General features: G+C 42.0%; 2 long non-coding RNA genes across 2 annotated transcripts in view; one reads left to right on the plus strand and one right to left on the minus strand.

Moving 5' to 3' along the window:
• Window positions 1-611: 611 nt before the first annotated feature.
• The window catches only part of LOC116157203 (uncharacterized), a 153,974-nt gene continuing 131,395 nt past the window's right edge, over window positions 612-23,190 (minus strand). Inside the window, exons 4-5 of the long non-coding RNA XR_010383519.1 lie at window positions 1,514-1,630; window positions 612-672 (exon numbers count right to left, since the gene is read on the minus strand). This is a non-coding gene — a long non-coding RNA (uncharacterized LOC116157203). The remainder of the gene's footprint in view (window positions 673-1,513; window positions 1,631-23,190) is intronic.
• The window catches only part of LOC135322774 (uncharacterized), a 37,488-nt gene continuing 37,115 nt past the window's right edge, over window positions 22,818-23,190 (plus strand). The window contains exon 1 of the long non-coding RNA XR_010383609.1: window positions 22,818-23,056. This is a non-coding gene — a long non-coding RNA (uncharacterized LOC135322774). The remainder of the gene's footprint in view (window positions 23,057-23,190) is intronic.

Genomic DNA, 23,190 nt, shown 5'->3' on the forward strand with positions numbered 1-23,190 from the left:
TGATTAGTTTAGGTCAACCTGGGTTGCCTCACAAGTCAGAAATGAAGAGAACGTCCAAATGGAAGCTTGGTAAGGCTGGCTAAATGTAAACTACAGTTTTCTTCACTTTTCATGCTCACTATTTTTTAATGAACTGTTGTGGTGGATACTAATCCTTTCCTTCCTTCAGTAGAACTTGTCGCCTTCAGTTGTCTTCTCAGCAGTGGAAACACATTTGCTTACACTTGGGAATCAACAGAACAGATTAGCAAATTGAAACCATAGCGTTTGTCTCATGAGTGGTATTTTTCTCTGTGAAAATCTAGCTACTTCATTAACTAGGAGCGAATCCCTATACTCAGCTTCACTAAGCATACGTCTCTTCAACAGAAATCTCCAGCCCCAAAGACACTGAAATGCATGTGAAATTGGCAGAACAATACTGAGGATTCATGGAAACATACACATTTGTCTCTCTGCTCAGGTAGAGATTTTTAACATAGTAAAGAGGACATTCAAGGGAACAAGATTACAGTTAACAGTAAGAAAAAGGAAAAATGGCAAAAGGAAATTAGAGAATTTGAAAGTTTTACCTGAATTCATCCAAGTCTCACCATTGAAGATCAGGGTGTCGGCAGTTTCCCAAAGAATTTACACGGCAAAACCCCTGCTGGAAAAGCCACAGTCCCACACCTGAGCATTCACATCAAAAACAAAACAGGCTCTCAGCAGGCATAACTACATTCTGAAGCTGATTTAGGACATAAAGTTAATGCTTTCTGAAACTACAGGGGTTTGTTTTTTTTTTAATACATTTGTCTTATCTCTAGCTACTTATATCTCAAATCTTTTTCTCTATTGTAGGAGAAAAAAATGTAAGCCAAATTTGAAGAAGGAAACTAAAAGGTGAGCGGTGTTGCGGAAATAAATAAGCTAACATTTCCCTGGCCGTGACTTCCTGCACTGTACAATCTGAGGAGAGAATAAAATGAGTCTTATTTTCCACAGATGAGTCTCCAATTGCACTCTGAATAAACCCAATCATGACACCATCATCTTCTCCATTTAGTCTTCAATTAGATACTCAGGGCTTAAATGATCACCTTTCCAAAGATGCATACTCTCTCTCCGCAAGAAATACTATTTCCTGTCTATGCTGTGTTGCTTCCTTCTTCAGGGGAGCTCATTTCTGTGTCCTACAAAAGCGATTCTGCTTGCCTGATCGTTATCATCATTAAGCATTTATGAAGCACTTTAGACTTACTTACTAGAGCTCATGATATCCGTATAAAATAGGTTGGTATAATGGTCTTCTCATAAATGAGAAAATAGAGGTTAAGTAACTAACCAAGGTCACACAGATAATTTAGATAAAAGACACAAAGTCCCTGACTTACTGTTTAATAATACCGAAGGGAACTCTAAAATGGCATAAAAAGTTATCTGTTTCAAAACTTTATACCTCAACAGTTACTCAACATGAGTAACAAGAGAGCTTGTTTGTTTGTTTGTTTATTTGTTTTTTGGCTCTAACCTGTTGACTGATGGCATTATTTTGGTAGCTTCGAGATGCCAGGGCCAGTGTCTCTGTAGTTTTCTTGATCTTTCCTTCTTGGTCCCAACATTACAGCTCCAGCTCCAGGTAATATGTCTGCATTCAAGGCAGTAGGAAGAGGAGAAAGGATTTCACTAGCCTTGTCTACTCTCGGCAGGAAAGAAAAAGTTTTCTCAGAAAATCCCCAGAACAGTTCTACTTTATAAGACTATGTCAAGGGAGGTTGATATGAACATTTAGTGTTCTGTCATCTTTAGTGAAAGACAATAAAAAGGAAGGGCAATTGCACCAGCCAACCAATGGTGTCTGCCACAGTTTGCATAATTTTCCATTGAAAATTCATTTGTTAAGCATCGTTTGGTTCCATTACATGCTAGCATTTGTTAACAGAGCAGTGGGAACCAGTCCTTAAGGTTTTTTTAAAAACTGAGATAAAAATGTGGAAATTGAGAAAATGTTATCTATGGACTTACTTTGGTGAGGGGTGGGGGATGGAGGGAATTTTACAAGAACAGGCAAACATTGATTTGGTTGGCTTAACTCTATAGTCTAGCTTATTGTTCTAAAATTGCTATTTTAGTACAGCTGGGCATGCACTTTCCAGAATCCTGCCTCTCCTTTGTTAGTGTTAATCCCCAACAGATGTGCCTCCTTCATTCTCTTTTCTATTTATCCAAACCCTATTACTTAATGTAAGGCTCCATCACTTATTTGGCAAACTACAAAACTTTGCCTTGCTGGGACGTTCACCACCTACCATGGGAGTATTTACTGCCTATGAAGAGTCATGATGTAATTTTTCATTTGTTTGTCTCATGTCCCAAGGAGTGTGGTCTCTCTTCTGTTATATATACATATATACTGTGAAATATATAGAACCATAGCCAACACTATTGAGTGTTCTGTATGTGTCAGTTAAATAATTTATACATATCATCTTATTTAATTCTTATAACAATCCTATGGAACCAATACTATCATTATCCCCCTTTCACAGATGAGATCATCAAGTTTAAGAGGTTCAGCAACTCACTCAAAGATACACAGGTAGTAAGTGATGTAGCTGAGATGCAAATCCAGGCAATCGTTCTTAATCATTCTGATTTTGTTTCTTTTCCCCCGGCTTTATTGAGATTCTATTGGCACATCAGATGTATAAGTTTAAGGTGTACAATGTGATGACTGGATATACATTTATATTACAAATGATTACCACAATAATGTTAGTTGACACCTCTATCCCCTCACATGACTACCGTGTGTGTATGTATATGGTGATAACATTTAATATCTGCTCTCTTAACAACTATCAAGTATATAGTGGCTGGATGGAGAAGGAGTCCTGAATGAGTCAGACCCGAGGAATAACCATTTTCCAGCAGAAGGCGGGGCAAACAGAATCAAGATAACTGAGAATGAGATGCCAGCTGCATTTTACTAGGTTTGTCCAAATGATAAGAATATTAATTTCTTATGTCAACTGAGTGTGTGTCATGGACCAGATGTTAGGCTGAGCACTTTACAAACATAATTGCATTTCACATTCACAACACTTGGAAGCAGGTATAAATGTTATTTCCATTTTACAATTTGAGAAAATTCAGACCTAGGAAAGTTAAGAAACACACCCAAGGGTCATGGAGATGGTGATTGGTGGAGTTTTTATGGTGGTCTTTCCAAAAACAAAGTTCAGGTTTGTTAAAACTACATCCTAGTACATACTATTAAACAAAGGCTCAACTCTAACTCAAATTAGAAGCAAATAACCTCCGTTTGCAACTTTGCTCACTTTAAGCTGCAGACAGGATGTTATTTTCATTTTCCTGCTTTTTGTTTTCACCCGCATACATCTGTGTCTGCAAAGAAGGCAATTCACTGCCTCACTCCCTCGAGTAGAAAACACTGCAACAGTCTATTCTGAATCCTTCTTTCTTTCAGGTTTATTGTTAGAAAGGAGCATCCAGATCTTGGTACCAATTTCCTAAATTAATGCTCCAGCCAAAAACTGGAGTCAACTCTGGACCATATTTTGCACCCCATTCTCAAAGGGTAACGAGCTTGAGTTCCATCAACAAACACCGCAGCACATTTCAAGCATTGCCTAGAACTCATGTCTCAAGTCATTCATTATAGACAACGCCTCTCTATGCAGCCTGGAGATAACTGTGTGGTTTTAAATCTCAGTGTCTCTAGCTTACTGCATCTATACACATAAAAAATAGCTAAGGCCCTAATTTTCATTAGGAACTAATGGCCCACAAAATTTCTTGTCTTAGCTTAAAACTGTGCTTGAGTTAGAAGCCACTAGATTTCTCTTTACTCTTCTATAACTTAAATTATCCAAAATTGACATCATATCATTTTGACCATACATGATGTAGATTATCCCCCAAGCAAAAAATATTAACAAATTTTAACTTTAAAAGAAACTTAACAAACCTGGACAAATTATAAACTCTTGAAGCAGAGAGTTCTTCTCCAACATTCTGGTGAATTCTAACCTAATTATTATGGCCATTTAGAATATATTTGAGATTGTATCCAATGGTGCGTGTATTTCCTAACATATGAGTAACAAGTTGCAAAGCGGGGCTCGTATGTTATTTGAAACATTAACACTGTTGGAGCTCATGTGAAGGGTGTAAATTGTAAAGGCTCCAGATCTGGGACAAAGCATGCTAGAGCAGTGAGTGTGTGTCCTGAAGGAAGAGCAGTGGTCGCTGGGTGGTCTTGGCTCTCTGAGAAAATGGAAGCATTTTAGGTCCTTTGGCTTGAAATCAAATAGTTCTTATGTTGATCTTGAGTAGGCTACTCAACCTCTGTGAATTTCTGCTCCTTATCTGTAAAATGGAGATCATGATGTCTGTGTCCACTGTCAACTGAGCACCAGACATGCTCTGTATAAAGCAGAGACATGGATTATCCTGTGGGGCATCTCTTCTTGAATGTTCCCCGGGCATTTAAAACCCAATATATCCCCAAAATGAACTCATCGACTCCTTCCTCCACCACCACTTCTGCCCCATTCCAATTACGCAAATCAAAATCATAGCTGGCTCCCTCTTCTCCTTCATCTTCCGTATTTAATTGGACCTGCAAATGCTGTCAAAACTGCCTCCTTGATATATCTAGTCTCATACCAAAATGAAACAAGTTTTCATATGATTCCAAGGCCTTCCTAGAAAAAAATGTTAACATCAGTCCCATCTCTTGGCCCTTTTTTCTCACTCTTTAAAAGCTCAGGAATCTCTACAGTCCAAGGTCTGCCACTTCCACTGATACCCCAGGACAAAATTTCACTTATAGCATTATTACCTTAAAGTGTTCTCTTACTGACAGTGTAAGAAAATGATAAGGCAACTTTCAAGGCTATTTAAAGCCATCAAGACAGTCTTCCACAGAGCACTGCCAGCCTCCTCACATCATCCTGGCACACAAATACAATGTGGTGGGATAACAGGACTATACTGAAATGTTTACCAATCGTATTTCCCTCCTTGGTAACTGTTCTGGGTTGAATTGTGCTACCCACTTCCCCACCAATTCACTTGTTGACGTCCTAATCCCTAGAGCTTCAGGGTGTGACCTTATTTGGAGACTGAGTCTTTCTTTACAGGAGCAATCAAGTTAAAATGAGGTCATGAGGGTGGGCCCTAATCCAATATGTCTGGTGTCCTGATAAGAAGAGGAAATTTGGACACTGACACACTCAGAGGAAAGATGATGTAAAGACACAGGGAGAAGACAGCCATTTGTAAGCCAAAGAGGGAGACCCGAAACACATTCTCCCTCACAGCCTTCAAAAGGAACCCAACCCTGCCAACACCTTGATTTCAGACATCTGGCCTCTAGAAGTGTGTGATGGTGCATTTCTGTTGTTGAAGCCTCCCAATCTGCAGTTCTTTGTTCCAGCAGTGCTGGCACATTAAGACAGTGATCCAGAGTCTTTCCCAACAGCCCTTTCACCTGCAGCCAGGGAAGGGGTAGCTGAGGACTTCTGAGGGAAGGAAGAGGATGTGGTTGAGGAGTGACTCTTGTCAGGCTGAAAGGGAGTCACTCAGGACCCATCCAGAGTCATGGGAAAGAGCTGATTTGGACTGGAGAGGCAGGGAGGAAGAGGAAGAAGGAAAAGAGAGAAGACTAAACTATGAAAGGAGAGAAGAATCAAGACTGTCTTACATTTCTACCATCCCTAACTCCAGAGTTGAACTTCGGTGAAGGGATGCAGTTGGAAACACGCCTTACAAGGGTTATTCCTCACGCCTCTGGAAATGTGCAAGCCCCTTAGAGAAGTTTTGAGTTGCTCATGATACCACAGCTCCATGGTCCCAACTGTGATGGGAGTGGAAGTGGAATTGACCAGGGTGCCCATCCAGGTGGATGGATGGAGCCAGCACTCCTGATTCTGCACAGTCCGTTATCCAGAAGCCCCCATGTGCTCCAGGGGTGGGGGAATATGTGAATGCTTGGCAGAATTGTGAACCAGGAGAAGCCCAGGTCAGAACAGAGCCCTCAGGGTGGGGAAACTCAACCACAGGCAATCTCCCCTGACTTGGGCAGCAGCTGCCAGTACAAAGCCCGCAGCGCGAGACAGTAAACCTACCAGCTTTGGGGCACCCACTTGCTCGCTCAGAGATCAGATGGAATGAGACATCTCTGGGAATGCAGACAAAATCCCAGAGGACAATAAGGGAAACAAAGGGTCCCTCCCCTACTCCCATGTGGACACTTAAGAATCAGCTGGCCCCCGTATGGCCTCTTGTGAAGGACAAAGGCAGGAAAGGGCCCCTGTGTTGAGAGGAACAGACAGGAAGTTTGAACTTTGGACTATGTGTTTACAACATGAACCCTAGCAAACTAGTACAGTAATCGGGATTCTTTCTCTGCAGAAGATACCAAGCTGCCTGTAACCCTCAAATTAAAGGTTTTGCAGCCACCACTAGAACAGAGGTCCCAGGTAAGGCAAATTTAATTATGATAGTTACTGTTTTTATCTTGTATATCCAAACTGTAGTGAGTAAATTTCTACCCCCACCCCACCTGGCATGAGAGTCAGGTAGCTTACATGTAAAAAAAATCAAAATTAAAATTAAAAATAAAACATCATGCTAGAATGAGTGACTCTATTCATTCATTCAATGCAGTGCTGCAAGGAGATGCCACACTGGGCTCTAGAGGAGATTAAATGATGTCTAAAGAAGCAGACCTGGAAGACCAGACAAGCCACTAGGGATAAGTCCTCCAAAGAGATAATCTCCAATTTCAGAATCGATGAAGCTTACGGTTTACAACACTGTCTTAGCTCTCTGTGCAGCAAGCCCGCACCTCCTAATCTATATTCAGGTAGTGATTGTGAGTATTATGTAGCTTGAAAACTTGAAGTGAATTTTCTGGGTGGTTAATAAGCTATCTGTATGAGTATTAATGAACAGTGACCTTGCACTGAAACAGACGCTCCCTAAGTGTTTGTCTCTTCATTACTCCTCTAGTATCAGAGTGTTTTGCCTCCTTAGTTTCCAAGCTGATTATTTTAGCCAATGTTTCTACCTTACACACTCAGGCATGCTGTGGAGGGGGGGGTTCCCCAATGTGTACCCACACATCCTCCAGAAGCCACCCTCAAGGATGGAAACAAACCTCTGAGATGATTTCTTTAACTTCTGTCACAGCCCAATATGCACTCATACCGTCTGGAATATTTGAGTAGGTGTGAAGATTTTAAATAGATGAATCTGATTGTTCTATGTACCATGCATAGTCCTAAATGCCAACAAAATGAAAAACGATGGAGAATCATGTAGTGCCTCTTCTTAAAAACTATTTACTGAAAATTCTGAATGTGCTGTGTTTCTAAGGGATTGACATTTAATAAAATCCTTTAGAATATGCAGTGTAAATCTATAACATGAACATAAACATTCAAACACTATTAATAATAATAGCTAACTTTTATTAAGTGCCCTACTCCTTGGTTTGATTGCTCTGTATTCATTTTAACAATTGATCTCCACAGCAATCCTATGCACTACATAGTAGTATTAACTCCCTCTTACAGGTGAGGCTGTAAGAAAATTGCTTAAAGTCAGGTTGCAGCTTAAATGTGGTGAATCTACTATTAAAACCCAGGACTGCCTATCCAAAATCAAAAGGAACACTCCTATACCCCTGTACATTTCTGGTTTCAAAAATACTGCACAGGAGATTCTAATATAGTATAATATAGGCTTTAAGTCGGCTAATTATGAGAAGTATCTGAAAAGCATTGTGAACACACATATACCAACTTGATAGACTTGCGCTAGGCTTGTCAATCTCTATTTTTATGAAGTCATCCACCCAATTCCACTGACCATTCAGGTTCAGAAACCATTGCTTTTAGAGCTAGAGAGACAGGGTCCTCACAGACCAACGGGTGGAAGTGCTAGAAAGCTTCCACATTATTTAGGGTCTTTTAAATTAATTCAGAACAAACACACACACACAAAAAGCCTAGAATCCTAAGACATCTTGATTAGTCGAAATTGTTAAGAAAAAAAAGTCACCTAGACAGTGGGCTATGTGTTCACCAGAATGTCGCTGAAAAGACTCTGGCTCTGGGGCTACAAACATAGCTGAGCTTTTGAGCCTTAAACAGTAAAAGGCACGGGCTCATCAAATAGGAGTTTTCCCAACTGGGTGTCCCCTGAGCTTCTCCTGCTGAGTTTGGGTGCCCATGGACTGAAATTAACTTTAAGCCAGTCAAGAAGGGCAAGACTGTACACAGGTGCCTGTGCTATTGCGCCAGCCTACAAGGAGAGAAAGGGGTGCCTTTTACATACTTTTACTTTCCCCCAAATGCCTCAGGTCATGCCCTGAGTACTAAAAAAAAATCTGTGCATTTAGAGCTTCACCCTCTCTTGCTTCTCTTGAAATTCATCCTCCTGAATCTGTAACTTCTCCCATCAAAGACTTAAGTTAGTCTATGCAGATGGATGATAGATTACCCAAGATTAAAACAATGTGATTCTTTCTTAGTCATGATGCCTGAGTCTCTGGTTTATTAACTATGTCCAGTCCCCACTCACAGCCTTGCCCTGAAATCCCAGGATAACTTAGCATGAGTTCAAATAATTTCAGGAGTGGGAGGCAGTCTCCAGTTGCTTAATTACATACATGGAAAAGAAAAGATATCAAAAGTTCTCAGTGTTGTCTATCATATGCATAAAAGTAAGAAAATGAAATGAGTTTGTTGTCATAGACACTGCCACAAGGAACAGATTTCTCTTCATCTGTCTCTGGAAGACATGAGAAAAACAAAAAGGTATAAAAGTATTTTGAGTCTTTAGTTGAACTTAACTTGAACGCTTTTGTTTCTCCACTCAAACATCTCATTAACTAAAGCACCGTAAACCTCAAATGTCAACTTTGAGAACTGTTACACAAGCACCAGTCATCATTATTTTAACTTTACTTTTGCTTGTCAAACTCAGATACTCTCTTGCTATTTTCTCTCTGCTTCATTTGTAATTTCTTGGCTGAGGTAGACGATCGGCTCTGATGAAGTAAACTCCCAAGTGTCAGAAGGAGGCCAGAAAGAAAGCTATCACGCACACACAAATCATTTCTAGGCAATGCAACCTGTCACAGTAAAGGACCTCTCTTCCATTTATAGAATGCCTCTGTCCCTCTCTCCCCTCCACACACACTGCCTTTCAATCCTGCCCCAGTGAGCACGCAGAGGTCAGGGAGAGAGAACACACAGACCCCACCGCAACAGAAAGTGAACTGCTGAGATGAGACAGCTCAGAAGATAGGTAACAGGTTGTAGAAGCAGCTACCCCTGAGTCAGTCACCAGATCTGTTCAGGAGTATCTGGCAATGTCTACACAGCATCACCTAATATGAAGCCAGGGTTAAAGTAATTTTCTGGATAACATAGTTGCCCTTTAGAGAAATAAAAAATCTTTTTATATGAGAGAAAAATATCACATTTGGGTTAAGTGGATTACGATCCCAGTTTTCTATTTCACATGGCAAGAATCTGTATTGACAGCATTACCTTTGGGTGACTGTGCTGACTTGACTGCTCTTGTTCAGACACGCTATACATACGCATATAATGGACCGAGTCCCTCATCAAGCATTATGTGGCTGGTTGGAAAGGAGGCAATGGATTCAACAGGTATAATCCACTGCAAAAGAAAAGATCTACAACTATTATCTCTGGCCCTAAGACTATATTAAGATTCATACCAGCATTGATCATTCAACAAATATTTATTGAGAGCCTAAGATGGCTGAGAAATGTGCTGGGTCCTGGGACTACAGCAATAATTAACATCAAATAAACACCATCCTTGGCCATCTGGGGTGCATAGTCTAGCCATGGAGATGGACAACTGTGTAAATAACCAAGATCAAATGTGACATCACAACAGGCGTTGTGATGGAAGGTTTAGGGACCTCCAGATACAAATGGCGAGATATGCTGACCAAGACATGGAGTGAGTGGAGTCTCCCAGCAGGAATGACACCCTACTGGGATTTGACATAGGAGTTTCTTGGGCAGAAAGTGGCTGTGAAGGTCCAGAATACAGAAAGCCTGATGTATCTGAGGACCGAGAGAAACCCAGCATAGCTAGACTAGGAGCCTGAGGGGAGGGCAGACCACCAACAAGCTGGTGAGGTCCCTGGGGTCAGCTGGTGAGGGTGATGCCACCAGAGGAGGGGCAGTCCTACTGCTGGTCAATCCTTCCATGATCATTGGTTCAAATCCTTCCCCATTGCCCATCTCAGATGTTCCTCATCTTTCCCCCATGTCCCAATCTCCCTTTCATTCTCAGAGAAGAGTCTTGCCTCTTCCTTTACTGGGATGGTTCCCTCGGGGACAGCTCAGAATGGTTCCGTGTGTTCATTCAACTGGTCTTCCTGGTCTCCCATCTCAGAGGAGGAAGAGCTGGTCCACATGAGAAGCGGGCGCATGTGAGCATCTATAGGGTTCAGACTTTGCGATAGGAACCGAGTGGGTACAGTTGTGGGAGAAAAAGTCAACCATTAACTATTAACATGAGCTCTCTGTTCCCTGGGGTCTCAGCCGACTGAGATGGAGGCACAGAAAGGAGAGAGTTGGGAGGAACATGTGAGTGGAGCCATGACTGCATCTTCTCTGTCTAAGCTGAAAACTGGAAACCTGATGGCTTGGGTAGCCCCTATTTCCAACTGCCTTGATGTTCCAGCCACATCTCAAACTCTACGTGTTGAAAGTCAAACCATCCTCTTTGTCTCAGACCTATTTCTCCTCCCAGGATTTTCATATTTGCTGGTGACACACCATTTTCTAGTTGTCCTGCCATGAACACCTTGAACTTAATAACTTCTCTCTCTCTCCTTCACCCACCAAATTCATTCAAATGGTTTTTATTTTTATCCCTCTCCTGCAATATCTCTCACATCTATTCCTAATTCCATTCTAGGCAAACTACAGCTCAGAGGCTGTTGAAATAATCACTGAACAGAACACATTAACCAAATCTCTAATAGCAAATATTTCCTGGTGGCTGATGCGATGGAGTCAGTAACTTGAATAATATAGGGTGTTGGGTATGGGGGCCCAAATGCATGGAAACACAGCATTAAGGTTATAGTGATTTGTACAGCTATAAAAGCATTTAAACATTTATATATAATTATATAGTTATATAATTTATAGTTTATTTATAATATACGTATAATTATTACATATATCATGTTTATTGAAGAAGTGGAAAAAATTAAAAACCTTTTTAAAAAAAAAGGCCCTTAGGGGTTAGGGATTAACAGGCCCATATTACTACATATAAAATAAACAACAATGACCTACTGTATAGCACAGGGAACTATATTCAATTTCTTGTAATAACATACAATGGAAAATAATCTGAAAAGAAAAAAATATATATATGTATGTATATGTATAACTGAATCACTTTGCTGCACACCTGAAACTAACACTGGAAATCAACTACACTTCAACACTTCAATTTAAAAACCTGAGAAGGGATAGCTCAGTGGTAGAGTGCATGCTTAGCATGCACATTGAACCCAGGACCTTCAAAAAAAGAGTAAAGTGAAAGAAAAAAAAGAAGTCTCAACTTCTCACCTTCCTGAAGTGGTTCCCATTGCCATCTGAGCCTCAGAAGACCCAGGCCTGACAGCGGTCCCCCATGCCTCAGCCCAGCCTGCTTAAAGGTGCTGAGGGGACTGGAGACAGCAGATGGGCCCCTCCCGACCCCTTTCTCTGCCAGGGTTAGTGCCCTCCCCAGTGGCAACGGTTGTATGGTTTCCTTAACCATACATACAACCCTGGGCTTGAGTCAGGTTTGAATTAACCCCCTTGGTCGTGCCACAGGGGCACCCTGGGTATCTTCTGGTTTCTGTTTGTGCTGTAGAACTCTGAGAATTAGGCCCCTTGCTGTGGCAGAGGCAGCAGAGCAGGGCAGCAGAAGATAGCTGGGCCCAAAACCCAGAAATTGGTGGATAGAAACTGTCCTCTGGGAAAGCTCTGCCTTTTCTTGCAGTGCTGGCTTCCCTCACTCCCTTCTCTCTGCGTACAAATCCTCTCCGAGCATTTTAGATTTCTAGCTGCATCAGGTCGCAGCTTTCAGTTTCTGTCTCCATCCAATCACTCACAGCGTGGACCTTCTGGCCTCCTCAGGAACCAGTCACTTAGCAAGGAGCAGTTTATGAAAGCTGACTGGAGGCCCTCAACTGTGGCTGGGCCATTCTGCTTCTGAAATCAGGTGTGCTGATCGTCTCCTAGTCTCTCCACTGGTGAGGATGGATCCTTTGCCTTAAATAGTGAGAGCTGGTCAGACACAGGACATCCAGCTGGACAGATGAAGTGGGCAGCAGTTTCTTAGTTGTCTATACTCAGCATCCCAGGGAAAGATAACATCTGCCATGCAGGCCCACAGAGGGGCTACCCTCAGGGACAGAATGAACAAGCAAGGGTTGTGGGTGACAGGCTTGCAGTAACACGAGGGTGCATTGGATCCCAGTTCCAGTGGGAGGATGTGATTGGCTTGTTTGAGGAATTTCACAAGCTGGCAGGGAAATGAAACCTGTTAAGCTGAGGACCAGGTGGAAAATCCCTGGTCCAATGGATGCAGGAACTTGCCAGGTGGGGAGACTTTGCTGCTGGAAGGGAGGGGGTTATCTGGCAATAGCAATGAAACTCACACATCAGCCTTTGGGGCCCTGTGAAGCTTAAAGACGTCAAGATAGCAACTGCACCTTACTTTCAGGCCTTATCCCATATGTCTGTCCCCCAAACCCATCCTGAACATCCTCCCCTTCCATCTCTTCCATCTTCACCACCTGAGTGACAGCCATCATCACCCCTCACCTGTTCAACTCCAATAGATGCCTGCGCAGCCTCCCTGTCTCCACCCATTCCCACTCCCCACACCACCACAGCCCATAACTTACCCAGTATCTGCAATAAGCGTGCATTTCCTACTCCGAAGGCATCAATACAGTCCCATCACACTTAAAATAAAACAAAATCGCTCCTCATGGCCTACAGATCCTGCAAGATCTGGGTTCTACTTCCCTTCCTGACTTCATTCCCTGCCTTCTCTTCCCCTGTTACGTCGACACAGCCACAGTGGGCTTCTTTATTTCCCTCCAATGTGGCAAGGTTATGCCCCTCTAAGGGCCTCTATACTTGCTGTTCTGAAATCATCTTCCCCCAAATATTTGCAAAGCGGCTGCTTCTCCTGATGCAGGTCTCCGCTTCAGTGTCACCAGACCTGCCCTGAGCATGCTTCTCTTGCTTTATCGTCCTTTGTACAACTTATCCATACTTAAGTACATTACATATTTGTTTCACTTGTGTTCTTTGTACTAGAATATATAGTACAAGGAGAGAGGGATCTCTTCTATCTAATTTTCCACCATATCCTTAGCATCTAGAACTATGTCTAATATATAATAGAAGCCCAATGAATGTCTAAGTGGAATAACAAATGAATAAAGGAAGAATGAGAAAAACAAATGAAATTGGCTGTACCATGCTTAGCACACAGTAGAGAAATGCCATCTACCTCATCAGTAGTATTAGCACTATAAGCTGACCTTTCTCTAATTAGTAGTATGCACTAGGGTTACATTCTGACTACATGTGTGTATATATACACAGAGAGAGAGAATGAGAGAGAGAGAGAGAGTCCTAGGAATTGGCTTACCCAATTATGGGGTCTGGCTGAGCAGTCTGAAACCTGTAAGGCAGACCAGCCCCAGGCTGGGAACTCTCAGGCAGGTGGTGATGCTGGAGTCCACAGGCAGAATTTCTTCTTCCTCAGGGAAATCTCAGTTGTGCTCTTAACACTTTCCACTGATTAGATGAAACCCACCCAGATGATCAAGGATAATCTCCTTCATGGAAAGCCAATTGATTGTTGATGTCAACCACATCTATGAAATACCTTCCCAGCAACATCTTGATTCATGTGTGATTGAGTAACCTGAACTAGCCAAACAGACACAAAGAATGAACCATCCCAGCAGGTAAGCCAGCCAGGATTTAAACCAAGCCTTCTGACTCCAAGCCTAAATTCTAAAGCATTGCATCACACTGCCTTGCAACTAGTTATTTGTTGAATGAATAAAAATGGAAGACTGACTCTGCTATGAAGGCACATGACCGATGTTCTTCCCCAAAAAAACTGCCTACCCTTCCTTGCACCTGTCCCCAGCCTTGTTGAATACCTCAATTTATAACTTGTTTTCAGGATCTTTTGAGTGGAGTTGTTTAAAATATATTTGAAGAGATTTGATGTGTGAAGTTTACTAGTTTTTTTAGCCAGAGGTCTCTTTATACGTTAGGGATTTGTGGCAGAAAAACCCCAAATGGAATTTCATCACATCTGAATTCAAATGTCCTGGTTGCCTGACAATAGGATTGGCAGCCTAACAACTTGCAAGCTGACACGTCTTGCTTTCCCTGGGAGAGTGACTAAAAGCAATTTGCACATTACAGAGGGCTGAGAGTGTCTTTTCTTTACCTGCTCTGGGGAGCAATGTAACCAATACCACTGTAGAGATTTAGAAATTTCTTTCTATAGCCTCCCTAGTCTGACTCGAAAGTTGAATTCTGAACATCAGTCTTCTTTTTATCATTCTTTTTTTTCCTGCTGGTTCCTTTTGCCTCTGCTTAAAGACACCTATCTTTCTTCCTAACACCTCCAACCCACATCTTGCCTACACATGGTCAGGAACTCAAGACACACAGCAGATATTGATACAAGCTTTGAAGACATGAGCTTTTTCCTTTGTTCACCTGTTGGCCAGTTCTGCTTCTCTTCCTCTTGAACCAATCAACTGTTAGCAGGTCCTGTAGAGTGAGCTCCTGAATAGGGAAATCAGGAAATAAAGCACACCGGGGAGAATTAATACCTGAAAATGAACATACTGTGCAGTGACTGTTGGAGGCTGTTACTAATTGTTTCCATTTCTCTCCCATACTACAGAGTGCTACTTAAATTTGTTACTCAATTTCCTTTAACAACAAAAAGCATATAATTGAATTCGGTAAATATATACAGGGCCTTGAAAAGCTTCAACTCTCACAGGAGAAAAAAATACCTAAGTGCAAGGTAGGTGTCGTAAGAGGAGCTAAGACCATGGGCATTCATGAAGGAAGTAGCATTTTAGACATCTTCTCTCAGGCAGCCAGCATTTATATGCTGGCCTTGATCTGGGCACGGGGGATGCCAAGAGTGGTTAGTAGGAATAATACTCCTCTTTGTTTGGGGGAAGCTTGACAATAAGCAAATAATTATAAACAAGAATGTCAGTGAAAAGAAAACAGACTAATAGGATATAGAGTGACTGGGTGGAAGGGATTATTTTATGCATGGTGATTGAGGACACCCCCTCTGAGGAGCTGACATTTGAGCTTAGACTTGAACTTGAAGAAGCAGAGATTTGGGGCTAAATAGATTCTGCGCAGGTGGAACAACAAATGTCAAGTCCCAGAGGAGAAGACGCTTCCATTGTTCAGGAATGGAAAGAAGGTCTGTGAAGTCAGAATATAATGAGCAAGAGAAGTAGGAGGGCAAGTTGGGAGGCACCCGAGACCAGGTACCCAGAGCCAGTGGAAGCCGCTGTGGGGTTTTAAGCAGGGGATGCTACGATCTGATTGATACTTTTAAAAGGTCACCTTGGCTGATGAGCGGAGAATGTTTCCTACGGGTCATTCTCAGAAACAGGAAGACCGTCAGGGGTCAGCTGTGGCCTTCCAGGACAGGCGGTGACTTGGAGAGAGTGGTCATCATCAGGAAGATGGTGAGAGGTCCTTAGAAGGTAGAGACTATATTTGGTAACAGAATTGATAGGTGCTGCTGATGGGTAGACGTTGGCAGGAGAGGAAAGAAGGAATCAAGACTTGCCTCAAGTGTTTTTGTCCCAGGCAACATGGAGGACAGTAATGCCATTCACTGAAGTGGGAAGCCTCTCAGACGTACTGATCATCACAGGTTCAGTGGAAGGTAGGATCACATTCTGGATTAAGGGGAGGAACGTGGACAAGGCCTGGCACAGAGAGTGCTCAGAAACCATCAAGACCTACCAACGCCTCATCAGAACCCTTGAAGGTGGTGCCTAGGATGTCCTCATCTCCTCAGAATGTCACTTTGCACAACAGGAAGATGAGGGCCCCCTTATTTAAGACTGACAGAGTAAAGGTCCCTTCCTGACAACGGTATTTGTGATTCAGAATTTTAGTGCCCACCCATGACAACAAAGATGGCTGTAAAACATAAGCTATTTGAAATTCTCCATAACTTTACAGAATGCACCTGAAATATTTCAGTTTCAAGAGAACTTAGGGGTTTGCTAATCCCCTCCCCAACACATGCTATGGAAATACCTTCTCCAGCCAAACCAGGGCTGTGATTTTCAAGAGGAGAAGGAGACCCACACCTGATACACAAGGCTGTATCAAAACGACCTGTGGAGCCATTCAAACCACACAACTACCTCCCAGAAGTGGTGAAATGTTGGCCTGCCCCAGCCCCCACTTACGGGGTGCAACTCATCACCCTGCGAAGCATCCATATAGAAAGAGAAAGCTGGGCACCTCTGAGTTGGGGGTTCCTATCAGCATTTGCTTTTTGTCCATTTCAGTCACCAATAGGCAATTTTGTATCAGTAGTCAGAGTCTAAGGAAAAGAAAAAAGATCAGACAGGTTTTTGAAACCAAATTATTGCTTTTCTGACAGATACCACTGCACTGCTTACAAGTATTTTTCCCATTAAGTTTTAGTGAGTGCAAGGGCTATAGTAAATAACCTTTCATCTGCAGAAGCTTTTCAAGGAACAAATAAGGAGTAATGCAAAGTCATCCTGGGAGAAGTTTAGAGATTGTATCGCCTGAATTTAAAGTAATAGAATAGAAGGAAAGGTAGGAAACCATATCCAATTGCTTTTGGGGGCAAGCCTGAGTTCTAATATATAATTTAGATGCAAATATTTATGTTATTATAAGAATAATTAAGCCTACTTGAGTTGGAAAAATATATATGAGATTACATTGAAGGCAGCAAAAAAAAAAAAAGTCTAAGATATAGCAACAATACCTCGAGACATTTAGAAAGGTTCTGATATCCAATAGTTAATGGATAATTCACACTTCCATTTCTAATTTTGCATTTTTCTTTTTTTTTCCTGAGCTAGATGAGAGACAGTGATAATTCCTCTGGCAAACGATGGTAGGCTTGTTGTGAGGTCGTATTTACATTTTTTTAGAAAGCTCAACTGGAGTTTTTCATGCCATAAGCATCACATTTCCAGGCGAAGTTAGAAAATCTCCTCATACTGCACATGAAGTAGAAACAAGACCAGGAGATGCTAGAGTTTGCACTGGTTTGAAACAAGACATGCATAGCTAATGAGTTAGAAAAACCTGGATGACAACCAAACCATAACAGAAGAATATAAATGAACAGAGGGCATGTGAATGATTCTTGCTGGGGAAGAAAAAAAAGAAAAACTTGAATTATCAAGTGGTTTTCTGAAAACTGAAAAATAGAAGACATTCAATTATTGACAGTCCGCATCCTCGATTAGGCAAATCTGTGTGTCAGTCAAGCAGAATATACAATAGAATAATTTAGGTTCGTTCTCTCTCAATCTACAAACATAATCATTTTCACTTGGAAACTTGGCAATGTCACACTTAATTTCTCAGCTGGCTTAAGAACCGTGTGCAATTCTCAAGGTGTTTTGGATCACCTTTCCAAAATGAACCCCAGTACGTCTCCACTCCCCTTACAGATTGTTATCACGTACCATTAAAGCTAAACTGTATTTGTCAAAACAAAATAACAAATCGCTCGTTCGGGCGCAGGAGTCCTAGATTTCTTTTTAATCATCCTCTGTCACCTGCTCACAAAATTTACCAACTGAACCATTTGCAATGCAACCCCGATCCTATTAGTGAGTTAGTCAGAGTTACTGCCATAATTATAACTTTGAAAACTTTAACAAATAATTAATACTTAACAGCTTTATATGGTGATGTTTAATGAAGCACTAATCATTTACTAGAAATAAAAATGTGAGAATGTTACAAATTTTTTGGTCTGTTTTGGGACTCTGTGATGATAAAATAAAACCAGTACAATAATTTTGAGTTTGCTGTGTTTGGGGGAAGACTATAGATTTACATATGCATCTGCAGAATGCATGACTTTGCTCTTTTCTCATATACCAGTCAGGATAGGCTAGGCTCACAAATCTCAGTGGCTTAACAAAGATTATTCGTCATTCAAGCTAATGTGTAATGTAAGGTACCAGATGGGGCTCAGCCCAACGAATGCAGTCAGAGACTCAAGGGAGTAGAGTCCACATCTCAACATAAGCTTCCAAAGCAGAAAAAGGAAAGTCACACATGATCACTTCCGTTCACATATCATTGGCAAAAGCAAGTTCCAGGGCAGCCTGCTTTCAAAAGGAGGGTGGAGAAGTGCAGTCCTACCATGCGCCTGGAAGATGGGAAACCAGAATATTCGTGAGCAGCTCTGTGACCACCACATCCAAGTACGCAGAAAGATGGCTAAGTGGTCACTGAAGAGCAGGCACCTTGACAATCTCAAGAGGAAACATGAAGTTGCTGGGATCATGTTTTGTTCTATATCTCACCCCTCTACAGAGGCTACTTATTTCCACTACCGGAGTGATAGTTTTATAAAAAGTTCAGTATTCCATACAGAGAATATCTGAAATCACCAATAACAAAATAAGCAAATGAATCCCTACCCCCCACAAAGTCTTATATTTGTATCCATAGAAGTAGGGTCTCCTACTTACATACCAATTGATGGACCACTAGGGTAAGCAACAGAGGTGGAGTCTCACCTTGCCAGGTCTGTGGGGGAGATGCTGGCAGCCAGAAATCACATCTGGGAGCCCAGAAATTAGATGCGTTACTGCCTGTTGTACCGTTCAAGTGAGCCTGGCCATGATGTTCACAAGCAGAAAGTTTTGTCTCTGACCATTTGACGCAACCATTCCGACGCAGTTGTTTTAGCCAGGGAGACACAGACAGCTATTTTGACACAAAAATTTAGTGTCAAAATTGCAAAGGCAAAATGTAATAACATTCTTGTATTGTCAGCAATGTATGTAACAGACATCCCCACCCTTCCTGAGCCTCACCTCATTACCAGTCTACATTTTAGAGGACTGTATCAAAATGAGAACACTCTTTGCGTGGGTGTTATTTTTATTATGTAATAATGTATACAATTATTATCCTTGACCTTCATCCCGTTCAGATATTCTCCTCATCTTTAAGAGTCCACTCTTCTCTTGTGTGTTTGCTACTGTAACAGGGAAGAAGAAATCTGACTCCATATTAGATCTGTTCCTTTAGATCTCACCCTGTGCTCTGTTTCCTGTGCTTAGTCATGCTGGTTCCACACCTTTGGTAAAAGAATGGTGCCTATAGCCTGAAATATACAGGACAGCCCATTGTCAAGGCTCTGACCTTTAAGGGTATAACACTTTTTCATTCATACAGAGATAAAAAGTTGCAGAACAGAGAACAACATTTGTCTTGTTAAGAGATTTACAGGAACATCATGATGCCTTCAGCTAGGAGATCATTCCTTATTATTCATTGACTTACTATGAAATGAAATATGACATGAAAATAATGAAGCTTGACAGTGTCCTTGATCATTTATGTATGTGTGTGTGGGGAGTGTGTATATAGGCATGTAACAGATGGATAGATATATAGATAGGTAGAAACTTCCAACCAATTTTAAATTGAATGCAGTTGTTCCATTTTATTGTCTTCTAAGACTTTGAGTGTGCATTTCAGTTGACACTAAAAATATAGTATTTTTATTTTTTAAAAAAGTCCTAAGAGGATATTGCATATGGGGTGATGCTCAGAGGTAAGTATCAGAGATAAACATTTCAAAACATTACCTAGTAATAAACAACAGAGTTAAAAATAAGGGAAAAACTTAACAATGAAACAAAGGCCAGGAATGGAATATACATCGCTTTTGTGCACTTTACTCATTAGGTACATAAATAAGTTTAGTGGTTCTGTTCTTTTTTGTACATCAAAATATTGCCAAGTCAAAATTTCTGGTGCAAAATATCAAAATGTGGTTTATATTTCCTGTCTAAGACTCTATATCTGAATAACAATTCTTTCATTTATTTCAAATGACCTGAATATAGCCTCAGTGTACTTAAGTATTTGGGAGGATAGTAGAAAACAACACCGATGCTGACCATCAATTCAAGAGGGAGGCAAGTACCATACAAGAAGGAGAGTCCCTAGGCTAAGATGACAGTTCTTTGACTTCAAAGAAGAAGGCTAATTTAACAGTGATCTAGAAATCTACAGTCTCAAAAAAAAAAAAAAGTATATCCTTTCTTATATATGACCATTTGAGGTGGGACTTGGGTTTATCATTCAGAAAAATTTGAAAGCTGAGTCTACCAGGCAAGTTTAGGTGTGAATTCCTCCAAGTTCATTTTCTGAGCATACAAAATTTTGATCTTCAAAATATCAAGTTTTCACAGGAGTCACTCTTTGCTGAGTTGCAGGCACATGTAGAAGAGAAAACAGGTCTGGTCAGAGGAAGGATCACTGCCTGGGACCACAGGCATCCATGGGGAGATTTCAGCCTCCAAGGTTATTTGACTTAAAATGTGGATGGCAAGAGAAGCCTGATCTTTATCCTGTGCCTTCAGCATCTATGCTGTTTCCTAAATGGTCAGTGGGCACCCTGCACCAGCCCAAGATCTTGTTCTTCAACAGGAATATAAACAATCAGCAAGCCGAATAACTGCCTCATTGCGCCCGCCAATCAGAGGGTGGTTCACATATGCTGTCAGACAAACTTCCTTCTCAACTCATGGGCCTGAACAGAGTGCTCTACTCTGCTAGGTAGACAGATAGGAGTCAATGCTTCAGTTAACTCTAACTAGCTTGCCCTTTTTCATCAGCATCTGAAATACATAATTAATCAGTATATGTTGCATCAGTAAAGGGTGCATTATGGGAAAAGGGAGTATCAAGAAGGCCCTATAAGTAGTTTTTCACCTACAGCTACAAGCACGCACTGCACAATTAAGAATGCGTGATCATTACCTGTTGCAAACTCTACTACTGAAATGTGTCGAAGCCCACCACTTGAATGTTGGGCGTGCCTCCTGGAAAATGTGTGTAAATAAAGTTGTTTGAAACATACTGACTCAAAGCAAAATTGTAAAGTAGGTTCATGTTTTATTTTCAGCGACATCTTCCTTTCCCAAATTTCCTTTCTCTGTTAGTTTCTGATTTTTCTGGGTTCCTGCTCCAGAGAGCTGACTAGTGTCTCCCGAGACCCTGCCCCTCTGGTCACAGAAGAAAGCTGCTCTGATACATTCCCACCTTCCACAGAGCCTATTTGGAATGTCGTCTGTCCTAAGAATTGAGAACACAAAGGATTGCTGAGAACACAAAGAATTGCTGCTCTCTAGCTGGCTGCAGTCTAGTGAGGGTGATGGAAATGTACACTCTACAGTTACAACCCATAATAATCAGTCTTCCAATAGAAGGATGCCCAGGCTGTAGTGGGAAAGCACATGGGGCATCAGTTATCCAACTGTGTGGAAAGTTTCCTGCAACTGGTGACAATGGGCTTAGCCTTGAGGGAAAAATGGGTGATATCCAAACAAAAATGGCACATACGCACACTCACAATCACAGGGATGAGAAAGATGATGGCAGCCATGTGTATATCCCCTCTCAAGATAAGAGAGCTCACCCAAAGCTAGGCAGAGAGAGCTGGAGTCAAGGCCCTGTGTTCTGGGCTGGGGTGTGAAGTCCACACAGACCTCAGGATATACGTAATGGATCTGAAATGCCACCGTGATCAGTACTCAGTGGACGTACACTACTATTTCCTCCTGTTATGACCTCTGTTGCTCCTTTTGTTCAAAGCTGATATGATAGAAAGACAGCAGAGGCTAGAGGGGAAGGTCACAGGCTACAGATGGACCAGAAGCCCAGGCCTGACCTCAGTCACCCTGACGTCCCAGTGGGTCACTCATCCTTCTGGAGAAGCCCCAATCTCTCCATGCTCTACCCCACTGATTAAAGTTGAGCCCACTGTTCCCAGTCATTTGAATTCTTTGAATAAGCATCATACTAGAACTAGAAAATGTAGTCATTATAAATAATAATAAACATTCCCGAGTACTGTTATCAGACAGTGTTCATAAAGCTTTACATGTGTTACGTCTGAACCTTCACAGCTGTTGTGTGCTGATTATGCCATTCCACCACGCACAGAGAGGTGGCGCTAGCGAGAGGAGTTATTAGCATTCTGAGTCCTCTGCTAGCCTTCCTCCACCCCTGAAACCATCGCTTTAAGCTGAGGTTTCCAGGATCACCTGCTTGGATGTGGCTCACTACGTGACCACAAACTCCCAAGTCTAGCCTTGCTAATAGCAACAGAAGGAGAAAGTATGGACTTTAAAGAACATTTATTTTTCATTCCTACTTTTTAGGAATTAACTATGTAATTCTCACGATGTCCCTAGAGATATATATTATTTTTCCCTCTTAGAAATGGAATGACTGATTTTGATGCACATTAAAGTTTGAAGACCCCAGGGCTAGGGGCCTGGGAGTCGTGAAGGTGAGGGATAGATTCTTGGGGTGACAGAAAAAAAGAATGTGTAAAGGCACTGAGGCAGGGAGAAACATAATTACACATTCAGGAAGTGGGCAGAGGCCCTCCTGTGGCTGGAGTCCAGAGAGGCAGCTGAGGCTGGGGAGGAGGCCGGGGCCAAGCCAATGCAGGCTTCGGTCAGGGAAGGACTCGGACTTTATCCCACGGGCGGTGGGCAGCCACTGTGGGTTTCTAAGCTGAAGTGGCACTAAACTGGGCTTGCACTGTGCAAGGATCACTCCAGCTGCAGTGTGGACAACAGATTAAATGGAGAAGGGTGGACTGAAGAGACGGGTCAAGAGGCTGTTGCCCTAGTGAGGTGAGAGGTGCCGGTGGCCGTGGAGAGGAGCCCCTTAGGAGGCGGGGCTCTCTGTCCACCCTCCAGGCAGCAGCAAGATTTGAAAAGTGAATCAGCTCCTGTTAGCCCCTCCCCCCGCCGCCCCCGCTCTCTTT

The sequence above is a fragment of the Camelus dromedarius genome, chromosome 13, assembly GCF_036321535.1.
Source record: "Camelus dromedarius isolate mCamDro1 chromosome 13, mCamDro1.pat, whole genome shotgun sequence".
NCBI lineage: Eukaryota > Metazoa > Chordata > Mammalia > Artiodactyla > Camelidae > Camelus > Camelus dromedarius.